The sequence below is a fragment of the Balaenoptera physalus genome (genome assembly GCF_965194825.1).
Source record: "Balaenoptera physalus genome assembly, chromosome: 7".
Classification (NCBI taxonomy): Eukaryota; Metazoa; Chordata; class Mammalia; order Artiodactyla; family Balaenopteridae; genus Balaenoptera; species Balaenoptera physalus.
Window position 1 is genome coordinate 6956123 of NC_138886.1, and position 25330 is coordinate 6981452.

The 25330-nt window shown below is 50.9% G+C and overlaps 1 long non-coding RNA gene across 2 annotated transcripts in view; it reads right to left on the minus strand.

Moving 5' to 3' along the window:
• Positions 1–5551: 5551 nt before the first annotated feature.
• LOC309663785 overlaps positions 5552–25330 on the minus strand; it is a 29688-nt gene continuing 9909 nt past the window's right edge. For both annotated transcript variants that reach the window (XR_014265464.1, XR_014265465.1), the window contains exon 3: positions 5552–25254. This is a non-coding gene — a long non-coding RNA (uncharacterized lncRNA). The remainder of the gene's footprint in view (positions 25255–25330) is intronic.

The following is a 25330-nucleotide window of genomic DNA, read 5'->3' on the forward strand; positions in this document are numbered from 1 at the left end:
GGCAACAAAGTATTTTGAATTAAGGGGTGTATATTGTTTTTTGTTTTGTTTTGTTTTAAATATAAATATTTATTTATTTATTTATTTTTGGCTGCGTTGGGTCTTCGTTGCTGCGCGCGAGCTTTCTCTAGCTGCGGCGAGCAGGGACTACTCTTCGTTGTGGTGCGTGGGCTTCTCATTGCAGTGGCTTCTCTTGTTGCAGAGCACGGGCTCTAGGCGCGCGGGCTTCAGTAGTTGTGGCACTCGGGCTCAGTAGTTGTGGCTCGTGGGCTCTAGAGCACAAGCTCAGTAGTTGTGGCACACGGGCTTAGTTGCTCCGCGGCACGTGGGATCTTCCCGGACAAGGGCTCAAACCCGTGTCCCCTGCACTGGCAGGTACATTCTCAACCACTGCGCCACCAGGGAAGCCCCTGTACGTTGGTTTTTTTAGACATAATTCTACTGCACACTTAATAGACTGTGGTATAGTGTAAACATAACTTTTATGTGCACTGGGAAACCAAAAAATACCCGTGACTCGCTTTATTGAAATATTCGCTTTATTGCAGGGGCCTAGAACCGAACCCGCAATATCTCCAAGGTATAACTGTATCTACCAAAAGAAAATCTGAAAGATTCTTTAAAAACTAAGAACAGTGATTATTGGGATACGGAATCAGGCAGATAGGAGCAGAGGTGAGAGAAGGGCTTTCCTTTTTAACTTTTTCTCTATTCTGGGTTTTGAACCACATGAATGCTCTATATATTCACCATTTTTGGTGAATAAATGTATAAATAAATGGATGGATGCTTTTTTTAAAAAGTCTCCACCGTTTTCATTGAAAAAAACAGAAAGACAACTTACTGAATTGGAGAAGATATTTGCAAACAATATGACAAATAAGGAGTTAATATCCAACATATATAAGCAGCTCATACAACTCAACATCAAAAAAAACAAACAAACAACCCAAATAAAAAATGGGCAGAAGAACTGAATAGACATTTTTCCAAGCGGAAATGCAGATAGCCAACAGGCACATGAAAAGATGCTCAACATTGCTAATTATCAGGGAAATGCAAATCAAAACCACAGTGAGATATCACCTCACACCTGTCAGAATGGCTATCATCAAAAAGAACACAAATAATAAATATTGGCAAAGATGTGGAGAAAAGGGAACCCTTGTACACTGTTGGTGGGAATGTAAATCGGTGCAGCCACTGTGGAAAACAATATGGAGGTTTCTCAAATAACTAAAAAGAACTACCATGTGAGCCAGCAATTCCACTCCTGGGTATATAGCGCCCCAAAATGAAAACACTAATTCGAAAAGATACATGCACCCCAATGCTCATAGCAGCATTATTTACAATTGCCAAGATATTGAAGTAACCCAACTGTCCATCAACAGATGAATGGATAAAGTTGTGGTGTATATATGTGTGTATATATATATGTATGTATATATATATATATATATATATATATATATATATATATGCATGCAATGGAATACTACTCAGCCATTAAAAAAGAATGAAATCTTGCCACTTGCAGCAACATGGAGGGACTTGGAGGGCATTATGCTAAGTGAAATAAGTCAGACAGAGAAAGACAAATACGGTATGATATCAATTATATGTGGACTCTAAAAATAATACAGCAAACTAGTGAATAAAACAGAAAGGAAGCAGACTCACAGACATCCAGAACAAACTAGTGGTTACCAGTGAGGAGAGGGATGGGGGGAGGGGCAGTATAAGGATGGGAAAAAAAGGGTTATTATGGATTTATGAAATCAAGTGTGTGAAACTCTTGAAGATGGTAAAGCACTATAGAATTTAAAGAATGTTTCTTTCAATTTTTAAAAAAGGGCTTCCCTGGTGGCGCAGTGGTTAAGAATCCGCCTGCCAATGCAGGGGACACAGGTTCGAGCCCTGGTCCGGGAAGATCCCACATGTCGCAGAGCAACTGGGCCCGTGCGCCACAACTACTGAGCCTGCGTGCCACAACTACTGAGCCCGTGTGCCACAACTACTGAAGCCCACACGCCTAGAGCCCATGTTCCACAACAAGAGAAGCCACTGCAATGAGAAGCCCACGCACTGCAACGAAGAGCAGCCCCCGCTCGCTGCTACTGAGAAAGCCTGCGTGCAGCAACGAAGACCCTCACGCAGCCAAAAATAAATAAAATAAATAAATAAATTTATTTCCAAAAAAAAAACTTGAAAAAATTTTAAATTAAATAAATAAATTTTTTAAATCACCTTTCTGGAGAGGCTCTCCCTGACCAACCTTAATAAAACTGCCCCCTTTCCATCACTCTCATTCCCTCACCTGCTTTATTTTTATTCATAATCCTGTCACTGACTGCCATCATTTTAAGTGTGTATTGGCTGATGATTGTGTGTCCCTCCCACTGCAATGTCACCCTGTGAGCAGCAGGCCATATCCCGCCCCAACGCCTTGTCGGAGGAGTGTCATAGATCCCGAGGGGAAGAGTGCAAATCATCACAGAGTTAGTTGCTCTCACCTGCCCGGCTGTGTGCACCTCCACACCCTGTCCAGGGCTTGTTGATATCTCACCCAGTATTGAACCTGGCACAACTTCACGCTCAATAAATCCTTGTTGAGTGAATAAAGAAATGAATGTCTAAAAGACCTTTTAATAGATGGACACATACCTTCCAGAGGGACAAGCAAAGCCTTTTAAGAGGAAAACACCTAGAAGAGGTACTGGCATAGAGTAGTTGCTCCATACGTGATAGCTACTATAATTATACTAAAGTCTAAATGACTTACCTGAACCTCTTTCTTTGAGCAGGAAGAAGTGAGGCCAGGAGAGCCCTGAGAAGACAGGGAGGAAGCAATTCCAGAGACACAAAAATCTTCTTTGGAGTTTTTCTCCAATAATTGTATCATTTCCTTTTTCTTTTCAAAAAGTCTCTGTCCGTGTGGGTCTCTGCTTGCCTGCCCCTCCCTGCTGTAAAACATCCCAGACAGTCTGAGGGCCAGGAGCCCCCATCAGAGAAGCTACAGCTTCAGATTCATGGTCACGAAGCTCACAGCCCCCCAAGGGTCCAAAGGGGCCACACCTAGGTGTTGGGGGTAGGGAGAGCAGGGAGTGACCACCTCTTACCCCCCACCTATGCCCAGGGCTCCTCCAGGCCCTGCTCCCAGCAGCCCTGAGTGGCCACAAACGTGCAGTGGAAAGAACTTGGTCTCTAGAATCTGTCAGCCCTGGATTCTGTCCCAGCTCCTGACCTTCCAGCACATTCTATGCCCCAGTCACCTTACCCACTATTTGATATGCCTGGTTTTATTTCACCCTCACATCTTTGGGAAACAGTTGTGCTATTGCCCCATTTCATAGCTGGGGAGGTTGAGGCCAGAGAATCACTTGCTCACATACTGTAAGAGTGTCCCAAGCCAGGAGTCCCACCCAGCCTGCCTGTGCTCCCACCTCCCACCACGCTGCCTTAGGCCAGGTGCTCCGCCTGGTGACCCTCAGTTTCCCTATCAGTAAAATGTGGGGAATGGAGGCTCCTTTTCAAGTTTATTGTGAACATTTAATCACTTGAAAAGTGACTCACGGAAGCGTTTGACCAAGGAGGGGCTCATCCAACGTTTCCTTCCCTCCCTGGGGAAGCCTTGCATCCGTTCGCCACTGGACAGCAGCCTTGGTCGGTCACTTCTTCCGTTTCCCATGTGAGTGGGTTGAGGATGCAGGGAGGGCCGCTGGGAGGACCTGAAGGGGCACAGTGCCCACCAAGCCCGGCGTGGGGAGGGGCTGGGGGCTGAGAGCCCACGTGCCAGGACCCTGCACCCCCCGCCCCCGGCCTGTCCCCACAGTGACACGGTACCTGCTGCCATCAGCTCTCCAGCAGGGCCAGCAAGGAGCTGGCAAAGGAGGGCTGGACAAAGAGGAAAGAGCAGCCCTCCTCCCAGCTTTTGTTTCTTCCTTGCAGTGCTGTTTTTTGCTTTTTGGCTTTTTTTTTTTTAAATCCAGCCACGCTGTGGTCCCATCCAGGGCCTCCTGCCTCCTTCCACCTCCTCACTGGTGGCTGTCACACGACAGACATTTTTAGTGGTGACAGCTGGCCTTGTGGAACTCAGCTCGAGTACGGGAATGGTTTTTAAAAAAAGAGCGAGCCAAACCACCGTCACTTTAAATAGCAATGCAGCGGGAGGAGAGGCGGGGAAGCACAGGCAGGCAGGAGCCCCACGTCCCGCATCCCCACGTCAGGCTGGGCTTCCACACACAGCGTCAATGGAAGGAGGAAGGTCCAAGCCCAGACGACCTCAGAGCTCACAGGTCCCACCTCTGCATTTGACGAAGGGAGAAACTGAGGCCCCGAGAGGGAGGATGTCACACCCAAGATCACACGCTTGGGAGTGGCAGGGCTGGGACGCCAACCCGGGTGTGTGTGGGTCCAGCCCCAGGCTCTTCACTGTGACAAGGCCCGGCCCCCCGATGCCCCCGGCCCCTTTCCTGACCTTGGAGAGAGCCCACTGCAATGGGCGTGACTGGTGACCGCTGCTGAGACCAGCGCTCCCAGACCAGGGCACCATGAGAGCAGAGGCCCCCGGGGCCTAGAACAGGCTGGAACTCAGTTAACATCTACAAAGGAATGACAGGTACAGGCTCAGATTCCAAGGGGTCCACAAGCCTCCCCGGGACCCTCATCTTTGTAGCTGCAGGATCTAGAGCCTGTCGATTCCCCTTGGTCCCATCCAACACCGAGTCTTGTCACTTTTGGCCCCACCACATTCCCTTCAGTAGCCTGAAACTGACCACAGTGGGCTACTGATACCGTGAAATGGACCAATGCGACCACAGCTCCACACACAGATCGCGAGCATCAGCTCTGAGCCCGAGAGACCTGGGCTCCAGTCCTGTCTCTTCCGCTTCTCTCTGTGAACTCAGGCACGCTGAGCCTCCATCAGCTCCTCTGCGGGCGAGGATACGAGTATCAGGTGGACTGACTGTGAGAACCAATGAGAAAATGCATGTAGAGCCCAGAGCCCAGCACCTGCCTTAGTAAGTGGTGGCTGTTCTTGTGATGACTAAGGTGACACGGTTCCCTGTCCCTTCGCCATCCAGGTCTCCCCTCTCTGGACATCTGCCCTTCGCTCTGACATCCGTAAGGGGCAGCTGATGCCCAGTGCAGTGCAGCACACGCCCGTCTGGCCTGAGCAGAGAGAGAAGAAGAGGACTCTCCCCTTCCCTGTTCCAGAGACCGCACTGCTCCTAGTGTAACCTAAGAATGAACTCCCCAAGCCCTCTGAGCCACACCATTCCCTACCACTGCCCTTTCCTGCCTAATTCTCTCCATGGCACTTACCTTCAGCGCTGTGTTGGTTGGTTTAATGCGCATCTCCCACCCCTCATCCCCACAACAGGGGCTCCATGAGGGCAAAGAGTTTGCTGCGACATCCACAGTCTAGCCGGGTGCCTGGCACATCACAAGAACTTAATACACAACCACTGAGGCTCAAACGTGCCCTGGGGACACCTCAGCGGACTGACAGCTTCTCCGTGCCTCATCCAGAGCAACCTGGGCAACCATGGGAGAAGTTAAAAATTAGAGAAGGGAAACATGAAGCAGAAAGGGGAGATGAGGGCACAACTCCTGCATAGCAAGAGGGAACGTTTGTGTCCCAGGAAGCTTAGTTTAAACGCAAACCTCTAGGTGCCCTCCTCTGCTGAGAACCTACTGGATGTCTCGCATTTGCCCCTCACAACACCTAGGAAGTGAATTTTTTTACTATCTCCCCACCCAACTTTACAGAGAAAGACACTGAGGTTCAGAGAGGTGAATACACTTGCCCAAGGTCACACAGCACTAAGTAAGTGTGGGACTCAGAATTCTAACCAAAGTCTGACCCTAGTGCCTGTACTCTTGCTATTAATAATCTATTAATAATCTGCAGCCCTGCCCAAGAGAATCATTCTGCATCAGGGCAAAAGATTCCGAAATTAAACAGGCTGGTACCTGAAGCAGGGAGCTCCCCATCACTAGAAGCATTCAATCAGAGGTTGAGCAACCCCCAGAGATGGACAGGATGGCAGGGTCCCTGAACTGGGTGAGGGTGGGTGTGAACTAGAGGGACTTTAGGATCTCAATGCTGAGACATTTCAATTCTGTGATCCACACCCCAGGCTGTGAGCTGTGGGTCCGTGTTTCCGTAAGCAACACAGTCACTCCTTGTTTCGAGGCTTAGAAAAGAAAAAATAACCCAAAGAGTTAAATAAATGTATCAGCATGTCATGTCATACATTGGAGAAACACACTTATTTTTACATAAGAAAAATTCTGGTAAATAATAATATCTAATATTTTATGGAGTTACTACATGCCAGACTATAACAAATATTTTAATATATTAAATTGTTTAAATATATTACCCCATTTAATCCACACTGTGGTCCTGTGTGGTGGGTACTGTTATTATACAGGTGGATTAGTCAGGTTTCTGCTGCAATCCTGCTGTGTAACAAACCACCCCACCAATCCAGTGGCTCGCCACATTTCTCTTCCTCTCTCATAGGTCTGCGGGTCAACTGGGGTGACTCTGCCTCATTCTGTGGGTCGGCTTGATTTAGCTCCAGGCCATGGGTCAGATTCAGGTCAGCTCCACAAGTGTCTCCTTCTAGAACCATCAGCTAGCTACCTGGGACATTTTGCCTTGTAGCACATGGCAGAAGCTCAAGCATCCAGGCCAAAAACCCAACCACATATCAAGCCAGTACTTTTGTCACATCCACTAATGTCAGACTGGCCAAGGCAAGTCACATGGCCAAGCCCACACTTCAGCGGACTGGGGATTATACTCTGGCTACTCCAGTGGGGGCACTGCAAAGTCACATGGCAAAGAGAATGGATGTATTAACCTATGACAGGAGGGAATGAAAATTTAGAATAATACCCAGTCTATCCCCAAGAGGTGTCACAGATGAGAACCCAGGGCCTCACCTAGGGACACAAGTGGCCCAAGGTCACAGGGCTGGTTACTGGGATTCCAACTGGGATTCTGACCCAGGATGTCTGACATCAAAGCTACTCCACCCCCACAGGCAGTCAGGCAAGTACCTGATATGTACTAGGTGCTCCATAAATTATCAGTTCATCGTTAAGTTGTATGCTTCAAATAGGTGCAGTTTATTGCACGTCAATTATAGTCAATGAAACTGTTAAATTGTCTTTAAAAAGAAAATTTAAAGAACAAGAGAAAGGGCTTCCCTGGTGGCGCAGTGGTTAAGAATCTGCCTGTCAATGCAGGGGACACAGGTTCGAGCCCTGATCTGGGAAGATCCCACATGCCACGGAGCAACTAAGCCTGCGAGCCACAACTACTGAGCCCGTAGTGCCACAACCACTGAAGCCCGCGCACCTAGAGCCCATGCTCTGCAACAAGAGAAGCCACCCAATGAGAAGCCCGCACACCGCAACAAGGAGTAGCCCCTGGCTCGCCGCAACTAGAGAAAAGCCCGTGCACAGCAACAAAGACCCAACGCAGCCAAAAATAAAAATAAAGAAATAAATTTATTTTTTAAAGAAAGAAAGAACAAGAGAAGAATGATCAGTCAATAAATGAGATGTTAGTACCTGGTGCAGGACTTGGTTTTGAAGAACATCAGCAAAGGATTGGAGCTTGGCTTCCACAGTGAGAACCAAGAAAGCCTCCGTGACTTCCATAAGGAGCTGCTCAGAGGGGAGGTCAGGCCTCCACCACAAGGCTGCCCTGGAAGAGAGGCCAAAGGGAGGCCTGGTTCTTCTCCAGAACCGAAGGCTGAGAGCAAGCAAGTATGGTCGGCCTGGGCATTGAGCAGCCAGAGGTAAGGAGAGAGGAGGGTCCACTGCTTGCTGGGACCTGCCCCAAACATCCCTCGCACTGAGCCAAAGAGAGTGATGCACCCGACGCAGCCAATGAGCGTGGGGCGGTCTGCAGGATTCAGGGAACAGGGTCAAGACTGCGGCCCAAGGTCAGTTCCAACACTACATCTGCCCTTTCACCTCTTGGGTTGCAGAAGTGACCAGGGGTGAACATAGAGAGGATGTAGCCCTTGCCCAGCTGGGCCCTTTGCTTCGTGACCCAGAATTTGGGTCACATGTTGCCTCAGAGCCCCAGATTCCTCCTCAGTTAAAAATAAGGGGGCGGGGGCTTCCCTGGTGGCACAGTGGTTAAGAATCCACCTGCCAATGCAGGGGACATGGGTTCGAGCCCTGGTCCGGGAAGATCCCACATGCCGCGGAGCAACTAAGCCCATGCGCCACAACTACTGAGCCTGTGCTCTAGAGCCCGCGAGCCACAACTACTGAGCTCGTAAGCCACAACTACTGAAGCCCGCGCGCCTAGAGCCCATGCTCCGCAACAAGAGAAGCCACCGCAGTGAGAAGCACGCGCACCACATCAAAGAGTAGCCCCCGCTCACTGCAACTAGAGAAAGCCCGCGCACAGCAACAAAGACCCAACACAGACAAAAATAAATAAAAATAAAATAAAAAAAAAAGGGGGCGGGAGAGGGGATGGTAAAAGATGGTAAATAAAGGGAAAGGATGGAGCATCTGTTCTACCTGCCCTAGTCAAACTGTATCACCTGGCACCCAAACATAGAGGAGGAACATCTCAGCTAATGGATGAAGCAGGGATAGCACTGGGCTACATCCACTTTGCAGCCCCTCATGAATTAATGGGTCTGGACCATGAGGAGCAACTGGCTGCTGACCTCCCAAAATGAGAAACCAGAGGATGTCGTGCCTGGTGGGGAAAGTGCTTCAAAAGCACGCCTCTGAAGTCGTCTTACCAAAAACAGCGAACTTAAATCTGGAAGAGCCTCTAGACCCGAATGCCAATTTACAGGAAATACAGAGAGCAGAGAAACAGGTTAGAAACCACCAAGGGGACACAGTCGGCAAGATCCAGACCAAGGAGAACTCTTCGTGACAAATACATTGCAAGGAAAACAACATGGGACTCGGGGAGCCTATTTAAGAACAGATTAAAAGCACTTGTCAATTTCACTGTGTGGCCCTTATTTAGATGCTGGTTCAAATGAAAATAAACACATATGAATGCATGTTGTATATATTTTCACATATTAAATACATAAATATAAATATATATTAAGTATCTAATATAGGAATACCCTAAATATTAAATAGATATGTTTATCTATTAAATGTAAATTGAGACCATTGGAAACGAGACCATTATGTAATGACACTGCATAAGTGTTTTACATGTATAATTAGGTATGAAATATATTTGCACTTAGAAATGTGATGGTTTGATTTGGGTTTTTTAGGTATTGTAGCTATGTGTTACACTTTGAAAGGCCTTATTTTCTAGAGCTGCACTCTGTAGTATTTCCAGATGAAACAATATGATGTCTGAGATTTGCTTCAAAGTAAATAGGGAGGGGAAGCAGGGGGTGGGGGACAGAGGTGAAATGACACTGACCATGAGCGATGGTTGGCACAGCTGCGTGATGGGCACACGGGGCTCATTATACCATCCTCTCCATTTTTGGTAAATGCTTGAAAATTTCCATCTGGAGAAATTAAAGCTAAATAACCTCCATAATGAAAAATTTAGAAAGTTTTTTTCCCATTTTTTATCGCATAAACTACAGATAACCATAAAATTTACCGTTTTAACCGCTTTTAAGTGTCCTGTTCGGTGGCATTAAGTCCATTCACATGGTTGCGCAACCATCACCACCATCCATCTCCAGAATCCTTCTCGTCTTGCAAAACTGGAACTCTGTCCCCATCAAACAATTCCCCATTTCCCCCTCCCCGCAGCGCCTGGCACCCACCATTCTACCTTCTGTCTCTATGAATTTGATCATCTAGGTGCCTCATATAAGTGGAATCCCATAGTATTTGTCCATTTGTGACAGATTTATTTCACGTAGCAGAATGTCCTCAAGCTTCATTCATGGTGCAACGTGAGTCAGGATTTCCTTCCTCTTTAAAGCTGACTAATATTCCATTGCATGTATAGACCACATTTTGTTTATCCATTCATCCATCAATGGACACTTGGGTGGCTTCCACATTTTGACTATAGTGAATAACGCTGTGATGAACATGGCTGTATAAATACCTATTTTTTTTTAAGATCCTCTAAGAAGATAATTACGGAGGCCATTCTTTCCAAACCAGAAGTGGGAACTCACAGCCTGGCATTCCTGCAACACTTGTAATAAGACACATTGGGCACCTGCTAAACGTCAGGGGGCTTCCCTGGTGGCGCAGCGGTTGAGAATCTGCCTGCCAATGCAGGGGACACAGGTTCGAGCCCTGGTCTGGGAAGATCCCACATGCCACGGAGCAACTGGGCCCGTGAGGCACAACTACTGAGCCTGCGCGTCTGGAGCCTGTGCTCCGCAACAAGAGAGGCCGCGATAGTGAGAGGCCCGCGCACCGCGATGAAGAGTGGCCCCCGCTCACCATAACTAGAGAAAGCCCTCGCACAGAAACGAAGACCCAACACAGCCAAAAATAAATAAATAAATATTTTTTTTTAAAAAAACCGTCAGGTACCATATTAGATTCTATGGACCCCCCCCCCCGAGTGAGCAAGACAGACACACCCTTGGCTGAGTGGAGCTGCCTGTCCCATGGGACCTGTCAGGTCAGGGGGTCTCCAGGGCAGGGGGAGAGGGCATGGGGGTCAGGCCTGTGATTTCAGGAGCTCTGGCAGGGCGGCAGGCTGAAAGGGGACAAGTTCACCAGCCGAGCAAAGGACAACAGCAGAGCCATTCCACGCCCCCCCATCCATGTCATTGTCCTGCTCCCAACCAGGAAGTGACCCTCTCGTCCCCTCCATCCCTCCCTCCCGGCAGCCCTCCTCTGAGCATTGGACTCAGGCAGCCGTGGCTGTCAGGCCGGCCAGCCCAGCAAGACTCAAGGGGTCACCTCTGCTTTAACAGGAGAGTAACCTGCAGGCCAGCTTCTGGAGTGAGCCGGGATGCCTCTTTCTCTTCTCCTTCCTAATCGGTGTCCAGGAAAGGAGGGTGGTCCTTGAAGTGGTGAAGAAAGCTGGGGCCGTGCATCTATCCGCTCACCATGAGCCCCTATGTGCCACGGCCTGAGTGGCCATCGGGGAGATGGAGGTGGCCGGGGTCCTGATTTCTGCTCTCAAGGGGTTTGCAGTCTTTAATTGGAAAGCCAAACACACACCCCACGGCAATGCGGCAAGGAAAGTGCTGTGATGGGGGAAGTATAGGCCCAAAGAGGACCCCAAGCCCCACTGAAAGGGGATACCTGGGCCAGAAGGCACACCTGGGCTGACTCTGGAAGGTGGAAAGGCAGTGTGCCTCCTGAAGCTCAGAGGGGAGGGTGGCCATGGTTCAGTGTGACGCTGGGCTCCAAAAAAGAAGCTGAGCAGTGGGCAGGGCCAGGGACTGAAGAGCCTGTAGGCAAAGGGAAAGGGTCTGGATTTTACCCAAGGGCAATAGGGAGCCATTGAAGACTGTTCCGCAACAGAGAGAGAACTGAGCATATACACCCTCAAAAGTTCCATCACTCTGGTTGCTGTGGCAAAGATGGGAAGTGGGAGGGCTCAGGCTGGAGGAAGGCAGACAGGTTGGAGGGTCCCACAGCAATCACAGCGAGAGTCTCCAGCGCCATCTTGGGAAACTGCCTACAGGGCAAGCCCCCTGCCACTCACTCCCCAGCACTGGAAACTCCAGAAATGGCCAGGGCTGCTTCTTTGGCCTCCACCCCAACCTCCTGCCAAGGCATTTAGGAAGACGTGGCTAAAAATGCAGAGCTGCAAAGAGTCCACGTGGGCCTGAGTGGTTAAGAACTTGGGATGGAAATCAGAGAGACTGGTTGGCACACTTGGCCTCTGCAAGACTTTGAGAAGGTCGTCACTTCTCTGGGCTTCAGTTTCCTCGCCTCTAAAATGGAGATAATGCACATGCTTCCCCTACAGGGAGGCGGAGAGAATCAATGAGAAAATACACATCAAGAGCTACCGCGGTGCTTGCTCAACAACTGTTGGTTACTGATCATCAGTAGCAGTACTGCTATTACATATGTCCCAGCAGTTCACAAAATCTCAACCCCTCCACCCAAGGCAGCAGGGTTCAAGTGTTCCTGGTCTTTTCTACCTGCTTTTTTGTGACTCCTTCTGCTCTGAAAGGTCCCCTCCCTGATTCTCAAACCAGTGAAATCCTGCCTGTGCCTCAAAGCCCAGCCCAAAGGTCACCTCCTCCACAAAGCCTGCCCGGATTCCCCCTCACCACAACACAGAGACTCTCACGCCCACAGCCTCCAGGGCTCACCTCTGTGTCAGCTCCTAGTTTCCCATGAGGTAAGAAGCTTGTGTCACCTTGTCACTTTCCCCTTCAGTCTGTGAGGGCTGAGGTTCCAGCACAGGGGCTGGCGTGGAGCAGGAGTTCAGTAAATGTGGGCTGGCTGGGTGGACAGATGGACAGAAGAATGGTGAAACAAGCTTTCTGTATCAGTCAGAGCTAGTTGCAAGTACAGAAACCCAACTCAATCTTCTGTAAGCCAGAAGGCAGAGACTGCTTCAGGCAAAGCTGGATCCAGGTGTTCAAATAATGTCATCTCTTTTTCTCTGTCTCACTCCATCTCTCAGCAGTGTTCTCTACTATGTTGGCTTCACCTTTGCCCAGGCTGTCCACGTGGTTGACCTTTTACCTTATACCCTACCAGCCTTGACTGCCAGCAGAAAAGAGCTTCACTTTCCCCCTTATCTGAGCCCTTGTCCCAGGATTACATCTCATTGGCCTGCCTTGGGTCACATGACGACACCCACCAAGCCCTCTAGCCAGGGGGATGGCCAGGCCAGGGTCACAGTCTCGTCCCCGACCGAGGGAACCAGGGAACCGAGGGTGAGCGTGGAGCAGGGGGCAGGGAAAAACAACAGCCACAGCCCATGTTCCCATCTCACCCTGAGCGGCGGATCTACTGGCTGGGTCTGGCTTTGGCCTAAGTGTAAAGAGAAGACAGAGGGTCCTCCTCAGAGAACTCAGCCCCAAAGAGGAAACGGACAAGTAAACATATCACTAGGAGCCTCGCTGTGCGGCCACCAGAGCCGAGCAGATGGCCCGAAGGAGGTGACCGAGGAGGGAGCCAGCCCCTCCGCCTGGGTGGTCAGGAGGGGCTGTCCCCAGGAGAAACGGAGCAGGGTCATCGCACTCACCTTGACCAGGCATCCCGAGACCCTCCTCCCGCAGGCTAACCTGCCCGCCCCACCGGGCCACACCCAGACCTGGTACGAGGAGGCCCCCTGGGTCTCCAGCTCCGACTGGCCCTGATCTGGAGGGTGGTTTCCCTCAGCACACAAGGGAAGGGCACCACGCCCCACAGTGTGCACTCGAGGCAGTAAGAACTGGAGTCATTTAGATGGCAATAAATTCAAAAGCTGTCGCCTCCCCCTCCTCCCTCCCAGGAACAACAATAACAATAATGATAACATTATGCACACCTCATGCAACCCCGGGAAGCTGCTGCACGCCATTTTATCACCGTTCACAGACAAGGACTCGAGGTCCAGAGAAGGACGTCCCCTGCCCAGTGTTACACAGTAAGCACTGGGCTGGGATTGAAGTGACCCCGGAGCTGTGTCCTCCGTGCTTCGCTGCCGCCTTTCACTCCAGAGCAGTGTCTCCACACTCGGATGCCCGTCACCACGGCCTTGGGAGCTGCTTATAAAACCTTATTCCTGGCCCCTCCTCGGACTCTCTGCATCAGGGTCTCAGGATGGGAGGGGCCCAGGAATCTGCATTTAGCCAGCCTCCGGGGAGATTCTGATTCAGCCAGACTAGCAGGCACCTGGGGAAACCATTCGTTTTCCAGAATATCCCCATCAAGAGGGTGAGGAGCCAGGTAGGGACAGTTCCCAAGGGTCCCACTGGGGAAGGGACCTCAGGGACAAACGGCCCCCTTGTTCTTCCCAGCCCCTCCTCGTGGCCCCACATATCCTCAGTTTTTAACTTAAATATTCAGAGTCCCCTCCCCTGTTCGAGCATAAATGCGCAGTTCCCACCGGGATTTTGGGGGGTGGGGGGGATCTCAGGCCAACACTCTCTGTGTGTTCCAATCTTTTCAGGAAGAAGAGGCTCCCCCCCAAGCCTCAAGAGAGATTTTTTTCCTACTGTCTGAATTGCATTTGTGAGGGGGTCATTGATTTGCTTCCCCATTTTTTATTAATCAAAGGCAAACCACAGCCAGCCAGGCCTCTGATCTGGGGGACGCAGCCACACTGAGATGACCCCATCCTCACCCAGAGCACAGGCACCCAGCGTTTCTGATGGGGTCACAGGGGCTTTGTTCCTACTAGGCTTTCTCACGTATCTAGAACACTCCCCAGCAGTCCAAGAGCCCAAGGTGCCAGATACGGAGCCTGGGTTCCAGGCAGAGGGGACAGAGAGTAGGCTGAGAACAATTTGCCAAGGTTACCTTGGAAGCAAAACCCAGGTGCTGTCATAATTGAGGCCCGGGCTTCCTGCCTCTCTCTTTAGATGTGAGCAGAGCCCAAAAGCGCATCCCCAGGGTCTCTTGGCCACAGTGTCAAAGCAGAGAAAACCAGAGCAGCAACCCAGTTAGGGCTCATTTTCAAACAGCAGAACTCCAGACATGGCCCCCTCCACCCCCATGCAACTTGCTGGGCCTATGGATCCCCAACATCTGGCCTGAATCCGTTCTGCTTCTACCACATCTGGGATGGGGAGAGGGTGTGAAAATGACCCTCCCCTATTTCCCAGGGCTGGTTCCTGACAGTTGGAAAGTCTGAGGAGGGGAAGGCTTTTCTTGGATCTCACACAGAAGCTCATTCAGCAGAAGTTTGCCCGAAGTCTCAGTTTCCCCTCCCAGTAACAGAGATGCTGAGCCTGCCCCGCAACCAACCCACAGCTCCCACATCTCTCTGGTGACTCCTGGAACAGCTCCCGGACAGCACCAGACCAGCTCTTGCTGCAACCCTGCCCTGGAGCAAGTCAGGACCCACAGACAGGGCCCCTGGGCTGGGTCCAGGCTCTGCCACTGACCCCTTAGGCCGGCCGTCCTGCCTGAGAAACACACATCCATGTGAGATCAAATGAACACTCCTCACCATTATTCCAGGTCCTTCAGATGCCCCCACTGGACTCCCCACCTCTCACACTGGCCTCTTAGCCCCAAGTCCCCTCCAGCCGCAGAGCTCTCCCTCACGCTGTTCCCTCCAACTGGAACACCTTTCCCTGCTCCTAATCTGGTCAACCCCGGCCCAGTCTGAATATCACCGCCCTCTGGAAGCTTTGCCCCCTTTGCCCGTAGCTAGGGTCTCTTTCAGGCCCCTGGGCCGCCCTCCCCACGACTCAGGTGGGGTCATCTTATGTGTGATTGATGGTTGAATGCCTGTGATCCCCCTCTCACGCCCCACCCTGACCCCAAAGGACCAGATACACAGTTGACAACGCTTGGCCAATGGAGACTGGAAAGGTTTTAGTGAGATCACGGGTTTTAAAGCGCCGGATCGCATGCCGCCGGGGGCTGATGTTTATGAGAGGAGGGTTGGTGAGTCAGGGATGGGGTAGGCGCCCGGCCCCGCCCCTTAAAGGGCTCCCGGGAGAATGCGACCGAGCTATCCAGGGGTCCTCTGTGTCGTGAGGGTTAATTCAAAGGACCTTCCACGGGTGTGCCCTCCACCGGGGAAAGCGGCCTGCGCTCCCCCACGAGCCGCGAACCCTGCGGGCGCCCGGCTGCTCCGCTCACGTCCGCGCCAGCGGCGAAGCAACCAGGGCCACGGGGCTGAACTACAACTCCCATGACGCCGCGCTCCACGGCGTGTCCGGGAGGAGCGAGCGCCGGCAGCACCACCCCTCACGGCCTTCTGGGGACTGTAGTTCTCCCCAGAGGGGCGCGGCCTGGGGAAAGAGGCGTCTGGGCGGTCTCTCAGGGAAATGCTGAGCCTCCGCAGCCCGCTAGTAGGGAGGGGCTGAGGATGCTGCAGGCCTGGCCGGGTCTCCCTTCACTCCAGCAGCGGTCTCTCCCAGCATCACTTCTTCATCTTCATCATGATCATCACCACCACCCTCATCATCATCAACGTCATCACAACAACTACTCTATTCCGTGAGCAGCTACTTTGTGCCAAGCCCTGAGCTCATCTCTTGGAAGACAGAGATAAAGACAGACATGGTCCCCGTCTTTGCTGGCACACAGTCCAGGCAGGGAGACAGGCATGGGACATTTAATTGCAGACTTAATTATTTGTGCTGGGTCCAAAAGAGTACAGTATGAGGCTGTAAGAGCAGAGGGGACAGGGAAGGTGAGGATGAATATTTTCTGAGCTAAAGACAGACACAAACAGAGTGTGGACAACAATGGACTGGAATCTTTGAAATTCAAAGAGTGAATTTGATGGGTGGGGTGGGAAAATCCAGAACCGTTCCTGCAAATCCCTTCATTATCCCCAAGAAGAAATTTGCCCAGAGAGATTTGGGGACTTGCCCTAAGTCACACAGCAAGTCAGAGGAAGTTGGTACAAGGAGGCAACCCCAGCTGTTAAGCTCCCCAAGGACAGGGCCTGGGTCTTCTGTCTTCTAGATGCCCCACCCCCCAACACACACACACACACACACACACACACGTCTCGCCCAGCCTTGCACATAGTGGTGTGAGGAAGAGTTCCAGGGGCAAAAGCATCTCATGCCCAGCATCCTCCCTCAATGTGGCAAAGCCCAGCCCTTACTCGGCGAAAGTTTTCGCCTCCCTGAGCCTGTTTCCCCATCAATGAAAGGAGGGCACAGTACACCCCCCTCGTGGGGTAGTTCTAGCAGAAAAACCAAAGATGATGGATCTGAAACCAGCGTTTTACAAGCAGGAGAGGTGCCGGTGTGAGCCACTTTCCATTCTGTGCCCCATTGCAACACTGTGGGACAGCCAGGAGCCATCTGTGGACCGCCACTGGGTGCCGACTGGGGGACAGCTGCCCGTGCGGGAGGTGCACGTAGGAGAGAGCTGGGAGCTGGAGGCTCTTCTCTAAAGGGTTCGAGTTTAATCTGAGCCCTGAGGACTCCCCCGTCAAGTCTTCAAGGCGAGCATGGAATGTGTCTCCCTCAGCGACACATCGCAGGTGCTCAGCTTAAATAGCAGAGCTTCAGTGCAAGTACAACCATGTCACTCCTCCTGAAAACTCGTCCGTAGCTCCCTGTGGCCCTCCAGATGAAATCCACAGTCCATAGTCTGACCCCAGCTCACTCCTTGCCCCAGAATTCACCAAACCCTTCCCTCCAAGGGAAGGAAGGCCTTTGGCCAAAGCTATGGGTTGGCAACCCGAAGGGCATTACAATCCCTCTCCCTTTCCATCTTCTACTGTAGAGATGAGCAAAATTGTAAAACTCCATTTTCCCAGCCTCTCTTGCAGTCTGAGATGACCATGTAACCCAGTTCTAGCTAATGAGATAGAACAGAAGTCCCTGGGGAGCAATTCCCTTTCTGAATAAAGAGATGGAGTCTGGCAGGGAAAAGGTCTTTTCACCCTTTGCTCTTTGGCTTTTAGCTTTTTCCCCTTCTTCCTGCCTGGAACACAGACATGAGGCCCAGAAGTTCGGCAGCCATATTGTGACCATGAGGCACCAATGTGAGTTCAAGGCCTCCCTGCTGAGGATAGTGAAAAGGAAGACAGAAAGAGCCAGGGCGCCTGGTGGCATCTATAAACCTCTATGCCAACCCCTGACTGCTCACCCCCGGCTTGTTGTTGTCTAAGTCAGAATCCCCTATCTGTTTAAGCTGCTGTAATAGAGTTTCTTTATTTGACCTGAACACGATGCTGATGATACACAACCCTGCATGAATGGCCCCTGCTGAGCTCATATCTTATTGCTCTCCTTGGGGTTCACTGTACTCCAGCCTCTATACTGGCCTCTTTTGGTTCTTTGACCACACTGAGCTCATTCCTGCCTCAGGGCCTTTGCACTGCCCACGTCTACTCGTGGCTGGTTCCCTCCATCATCCAGGCCTCAGCTTAAATGCTACCTCCTCCAAAAGGCCCTCCTGGTCCACTACACAATCTGGGGGAGCCTCGCCAGAGCCTCCCCTCTACCATATGACCTTGCTTAATTTTACCACCATTCCTTATTGCTGGCTGATACTTTCTCTTTCAACTTATTTCTTCATTTGCTTATTATACAGAATGTGAGCTTCGTGGGAGGGGAGTTGTCAGGATTTACACCTGTATTACTCGCCTCTGTATCCCCAGTGCACAGTACATAGTAGGCATTCACTAAGGGTTTGTTGGATTAATTCATTAATGTGTTAATTAACACTGCTGCCCTGCCTGACATGCTCTCTCTCTCTCCCACTTTGCTTGGGAACTGGAAATGTCCACTCTTTCTTTGAGCCACCCCTCCTAGGAAAGCCTTCTTGGTACTCCTGTATTTGGGCTGGGACAGGTCTGGTTCCCACACCCATGACTTTCTGTGTCTCTCCTCCTCTGCCCTTTCACACTCATAACTGCAGGGCAGTTGACATTGGGCTCTGTTAGATGTCATCACCCCCTCCAGGACGTAAACTCTAAGAGGGCAGGGACTGTCTGCTCTGTCTTTCATTCCATGGCTAGTGCCTGGCACAGGTAAAAGTGATTGTTGAATGAATGAATGAGTAACGAATGAATGACAGGAGCTACTTGCTGACCGTGCACCAGCTGGGCAAGGGGCTATTTTGACGACTTGGTTCACTGTCCCAGCCTAAAAGGGCTGGGTCTTGAGGGCAGGGACCACTTAAGTCCCATCTACCCCACCCCCTGCTACGAGAAAAACTAAATCAAAGCAGTGCGGCCGGTTCAGATTTGCCCTGCTCTGAACAAAGGGGCAGCTGTGGCTTCTGCCTAGACAGGCGCCTGCACCATAGCCGAGCAGAGCCAGCCTGCCTGCACAGCCCAAGGGGCTCCGGGCTGTTTCTCAGCAATATTTTGCCCCTTCCCTCCGCCCCATCCTCCTTCCTCATCCTCTCCCCCAAATAACAGCACAAACCCTCGGCCTTCGCATGGAATTTTTCGTCTTCAAAGCACTTTATAAACATTAGCTCATTAGCTGAGCAGCCCCTTGACACCAGGAGGCTGCTCCCTGGGTGTCTTCTGAGTCATAGCGCCAGAGTTTACCGACGAAAACAAGTTTTTCCCATAGAGCGAATGTAGCGCCACAGCCAAGATCAGTGCGTCTCAGAAAAAAGGAAGAAGGAAGGAGAGAAACGCTGCCTCTGGCGAGCACCAGCCGAGCGCTGGGCCCAGCGTCAACTCCGAGAACCAGGAGAGCCGAGGGGTGCCAGGCTCAGGGCGATGCCACCAGGCTTCTGTCCCCTGCCCAGGGTCCGACGACCCCACACACGGGGGAGTAGCTGCTGGAGCATCGCGCCCAGCACCCTGTCACCTCTTCCTGCCTCTCCCTCCTGACCCACATCTGCCTTCCCACCGCTGGGGAGTTTCCCGCCTCCTACCCCCACTCCCAGCCACAGCCCATCCGCAGCGAGCAGAGGACCAGCGCCTCCTAATCTAGAAGGGGTGGCGTCGGCCGTCGGTACAGACGGTGGCTGCTTTGGGACTGGACAACCTGGGTTCAAATCCCAGATCGGCACCTACAAGCTTGGAGGCCTCGGGCAAGTGGCTGAGACTCTGTTTCCCGCTTTGCAGAGCAGGGCCGGATGGGCGCGTCCTCTCTCGGGGGTGGTCGTGAGCCACCTGTGGAAGATGCGTGAGAAGCACCTGGCACTTGGGGGTCGGCGTTGTTCTCAGTGAAGGGGACAGCTTCCTCCCTCCCGGGTTCCAGGGCGTGGCAGAGGTAGGGCACAGGTCTCCATGGAGGGAACTAAGGCCTGAGCATCACTGAAGCCTGCCACAGAAGTGGGCCCTCTCCCCGAGGGAGGGCCTGGTCTCAGCAACCCCCGCCTCCACACCCCGCACCATCTCATCTCTGGAGGAGGCATTTAGTGAAGCCCAAACTAAAAGCCCGGAAAACATCACCTAAACCACTGCGGAAGTTAAACTGGCTCATGGTAAAAGCCCTGGAAGTACTGCTTTCTAGAACCTCCTCCCCTGTTTCCCCAACAGATATTGACCGAGCCCCTACTGTGCGCCAGGCACTGCGCTGGGCAGAGGACACTGCCTCCGAGGACGGTAAAAGAGAACTGAGGGTCTCTCCTGAGCACACGCCAGCTGCTTGCTACTTCCAACTACAGTGAAAAGGTCCAAATCTACGTGGCCCCCAAACGTGGACTCCTTGAGGGCAGAGACCCTGTTGGGTGGGTAAGAATACTACTGGCCAACTGGGTGTCCATTTCAGCTCCATCTCCCCTCCTAACAGAACTTTGGTTTGAAGTGAGTAAATATGCTCAGATAAAATATTCACCTCCCAGACTCCACTGCAGCTAGCTGGGCTGCTTGACCCAATTCTGGCCAATGAAATGGAATTAGGAGTCTCCTGCTGGGAACACCCAGGAAATCGGTTGTTTTTCTGATAAAAAGAGGAATTCACCTGGCAGGAGCCTTTTATCCTTTGCCCTTCACTTTTCCCTGATCTTCACCCTTATTTTCCTGCCTGGAATGCTATCGTGATACCTGGAGGTGAAGCAGCCATTTTGTGCCATAAGGATGAAAGCCACATGCTAGGGATAGCGGAGCAGGAAGCCAGAAGGACATCCCGAGAGGCTGCCCAGCTCTGACTGCCTCCCCCAGGACTGTCTGGGTTCTGTGTTTAAGCCATCTTGGTCGGGTTTCTGTGACTTGCAGCTGACTGTAAATCCTGCCTCATCAGCAGGCCACCTCGGAGACCCTCACGATACTCAGCAGAAGGGCCAGCACAGAGCAGCTGCTTACTAAACATAAGTGAATGACGGAGTGAATGGATGAACGGGGCAGACCAGCCCTGAGACTGTAGGACCTGAACTGCAAACTCAACCCAAAAAGGAAGAGTGGTGGACAATCTAGTCAGTTAGGAGAACTGCATTCCTGACCAGCCCTCCCTGGACCACGCTGTGTGACCCTGAGCAAGTTCCTTCCCCAGTCTGGGCCTCAGTTTTCCTATCTGAAAAATTCGTGTGTGGACTTTGATGGGTCTGCAAGGGGAGCAGCCAGATTCACAGGCAGTGGCCTCTGTGATTCTTCTTTCTTTACTTTCTGGTGAGGGAGGAAGGGGGCTCCTCTCACCTTCAAGCCAAATTCCACAGAGGGGACAACAAAGGAAGAAGCTGCTGGGTTTGGTTATTATCTGGGAAGGGCTGGCCTCGACCAAGCTTGCCGCCTGTGCCAGACACCACCGGCTATGTGTGATCTCTCTGAACCTTCACTCCACCCCACGAACTGGGTGCTCTTATTATCCCTATTTAACAAATGAGGAAACCGAGGCTCAAGGGTTAAATAGCAGGGCCTACTGTACAGGGTGAGCATGTGGCAGAGCCAGGGCTTGTGAGCCGAAGGGATGAGGCCAGACATAACTGTAATCCCCAGTTATGGGGACGGAGGGATGGAACCTATAAGAGGTGACATCATTTTTCCCAAGGTCCCAGGGAAAAATTCAACAGGCAGTCCCAGGACCGGACCCCAGGTCTTTCTGCCTCCAAAGCAGGTGCCTCCTCCCAGGAGGAGCTGGCCATCGAGGGTAGGAGAAGGATAGAAGGAGAGACAGACATCAGTGTGAACCCAACCCGTGGGATGTTTGCTAAGCAGAGATGCTCAGAGCCACGGGGACGAAGAGAAGTGAATAGGTCTGATGGGGACATCAAGGAAGGCTTCCTGGAGGAAGTGACGTTAGAAAGGGACATTTTGAAGGGGTGGGAGCAAGGAAGGGATTGTATTCCAGGCCTGCAGAACCACAGGAGGGCTGGACACTTGCTCCACTGTGTTCTCTGAGTGTGGGGGAGGGCTGACTGTGAAGGCAGCCCACCCATGACTGTCTCCCCCATCAGACAATGTGCTCCTCAGAGTCCTCCTCAGGACTTAGCACAGGCTGGGACTCAGGGGACGGAGAGAGGTTGGATGAGGTCCAGCTGGGTCCCAGAACATCTTGGGGTGAGCAGGGAGTGAGGGCAGGAATTTTCGCCCAGTCCCAGCCTGGCATACAAGGCGGTTTCCTCCCGAAGAGCTCTCACCTTTTCCTACCTCTCTCACCTCTGGAACGCATCGCATCCCCCACCCCCACCAGAGAATCCCCAGCTGCCCCTGGGAGGCAGGAAGTGCTGGCTGGCAGCTGAGACCAGAGGGGAGTCTGGGGTGCTTAGACTCACGTAAGAGTCAGTGTGATGACACTCTCCCTCCCAAGCTTCTGCAATAATTAACAAGCCCTCCGGTGGTTCTGAGGCACAGCCAGGTTTGAGAAGCACTGACTTAACCTGCTCAAGTCTCAGCTTCCTTATCTGGAAAATGGAGGAGTATATGTCCCACCCGAACAGCATAGCTATGGAGATGGTAAGATGGTGCACAGGAGTGTTTAGCAAGGGGGAAGAGCCCTGCAAGTAAATAATGGTGACGAGTATTCCACACACTCAGCTAGAAACCGGCCACAGCAATGAAGCAATGGCCCAGACCTCCACCAGAGCCCAGGAAATGGCCCGGAATCTGTGCAAGAAGCTGGAGCATTATTAATTTGTGAAAAATTCACTGTGACCAAATAGTTATTCAGTACCTCCCAGATCATTTTTAAAATGCAAATTTTATCAACAAAGAGGAGAGCCTAATGCAGTAACTAGCAGAAGGGAAAGCAGAAAAGTGAATAAACTAGAAAACCAAAAATCAGCCTCTTCTACCCACCCCCACACATGCCCAGCAGGAGTCAAATATTAATTAACTGCTTCTTCCACTTGGACCCCCTCTTTGCAGGATTCATTCATGTTTGTTATGACAAACACTGTAGGAGCCAACCAACAAAACCCATCTCTTCAGAGGAAGAGATGGAGCCCAAAGTCACCAGCAGAACAGACCCCTGCCTGGGCTGGACCTTGGGGAGTTTTCTCTTAAAACAAATGCGCCTTCAGTGGTTGAGAATCTGCCTGCCAATGCAGGGGACACGGGTTCGAGCCCTGGTCTGGGAAGATCCCACATGCCGCGGAGCAACTAGGCCCGTGAGCCACAATTACTGAGCCTGCGCGTCTGGAGCCTGTGCTCCGCAACAAGAGAGGCCACGATAGTGAGAGGCCCGTGCACCGCGATGAAGAATGGCCCCTGCTTGCCCCAACTAGAGAAAGCCCTCGCACAGAAACGAAGACCCAACACAGCCATAAATAAATAAATAAATAAATAAATAAAATTAAAAAAACAAATGCACCCTAATTTTCAGTCACTTGTATATGATACCAAGGAGGGGCAGTGGGGTGAGGTGTTTGATTACTTTTACCTGGAGTGCAAGTATTTGCAGGTACTTGGAGCTATCGAAAACTTGCACTCTTGAAAATAATAATCCCACAGAACATTTAAATAATAATCATGGTATTCAGGCACAAAGACAATTTCAACAAATTCCAAAGTAAAACACATTCTCAACACAGTGAAATAAAAATTTTAAATTAATAGCTAGAGAGGGTTCTTTTAATCTAACTTGGTAGAAATTTGAAAACTCTTTTCCAAATAACTCTTGAGATAAAGAGGGAATTCAAAAGGAAATTACAGCCTACTTAGATGTTTCATACTATTTGGACATTAAATAAAATGAGAGCATTGAATACTAAAACTTATAGGATGCAGCCAAAGCAATACTCAAAGGAAAAGTCATATCCATAAATATACCTAAAGGATATTAAGTCCCTAAGAAAGAGATTCTTTTAACAGAAAGTTGGCTTACCCATCAAACAGCCCTCAGTAAGGGGAGGAACATCTGTCTAGTTGTCTTGCCAAGGTTCCTTGAAGTTCATACAAAAGAAAGATTGCTAATACACAGTTTTCTTTCCCAAAACTCTCCATCTCCAAACTTGAGATATGTGGTGATGAAATCACAGGAGTAGCAGAGATGCGTAAATATACACTGGGTTTGCTATTTCCAGTAGACAGATAAAGAAAGCAAGCTAGAGGAAGTCTGTAATGCCTACAGAGAAGCCTCAGTCCCAGTTCTGTTCTCATTACTGGCTCCTTTACCTGAAAACTCCAGTTAAGCAGTGGATAGGGAGGCCAAAATTCTAGACTCTGACTCTTCCGTTCATTAGCTGTGTGACCTTCATAGAATCACTTAACACTTATGGAGTAGTCAGCTTTTGCCATAATGATGCTGTTTAACAAACAACCTCAAACTCTCAGAGACCTCCTACACATTTATTCTCATTGGTCTCTAGGTTGACTGCAACTGGTTGGTCTAGGCTGGATTCAACTAGGTAGTTCTGTTTCAGGCCGTAGGTCAGTTGAACTTGACTCCAGGCTGTGACTTGGGCTCAAGTGTGCCCCGTGTGTCTTCACATTATTTTGGTATCAGAATCCAAATGGGATATATTCTGTTGTGACAGATCACAAATATGCAAGACATAGGGCAGAAGCGTGTGATGTCTCCTAAGGCTTCCTCTCAAGAGGCATCCTGTCTCTTCCACTAATAGTCTGTTGTCCAAAGTAACTCACGTGGCCAATGCCAAAGTCAGTGGGACAGGAAAATCTATTCTGCCTCAAGAAGGGGAGTGAAGAATTGCTGAACAATAATCCAATCTATCCTACTTTCTTAGCCTCATCTTTCCTATCTGTAAAATGCGGTTGACGGTAATTCCCACCTCATAGCAACAAAAGTCTTGAGCTTTGCTCTAACCTAACAGTACCTGAACCCTCCACTGGTTGGCTTTGACTCGAGTTATGTCCCCCTGCTGCCCAGTAGGGGGATGGGGTGGCCAGTCCTGGAGCTGGGGGTGGATCCAGTGCCACTCAAACCCCACGTCTGTTCCTGGATGGAGAAGCATTGGAACCTGTGTCAGGAACCTCACCGCAAAGCCCACTATCAGTGTTATACACTTGTTATCCATCAAATTTCCAAAACTGCTTAAGTCCCACTAAAATGTTCACTACAGGGATCACCTCCCCTTATCCAGGCCCCTCCGGAGCTGTAAGCAAGGCTGGCTGCCATCACTAATTTACCAGCTGCCTTTTCATCTTCGTCGGTACCTCGAGTCCCTCTGGGCCAAGATTAGCCTGGCGAGCGGCCTCATGCAGACCCCTGGAGACGGAGAGGCTCAAACAGACTCGTTTCAAGGTCCAGTCTCAGGATGATTCCCCAGTCAGTCCAGCCTCCTTTTCAAAGGAAGAAAGAAGAAGCCAAAGGCAGGAAAGTAGAGTTGTGAAGCGTTTGTGTTCTGGAAAAGAAAAGACTTGAGTTCAAACCCCATCTCTGCCACTTTCCGACTCTGTAAATTTAAGCAAATCGGGTGA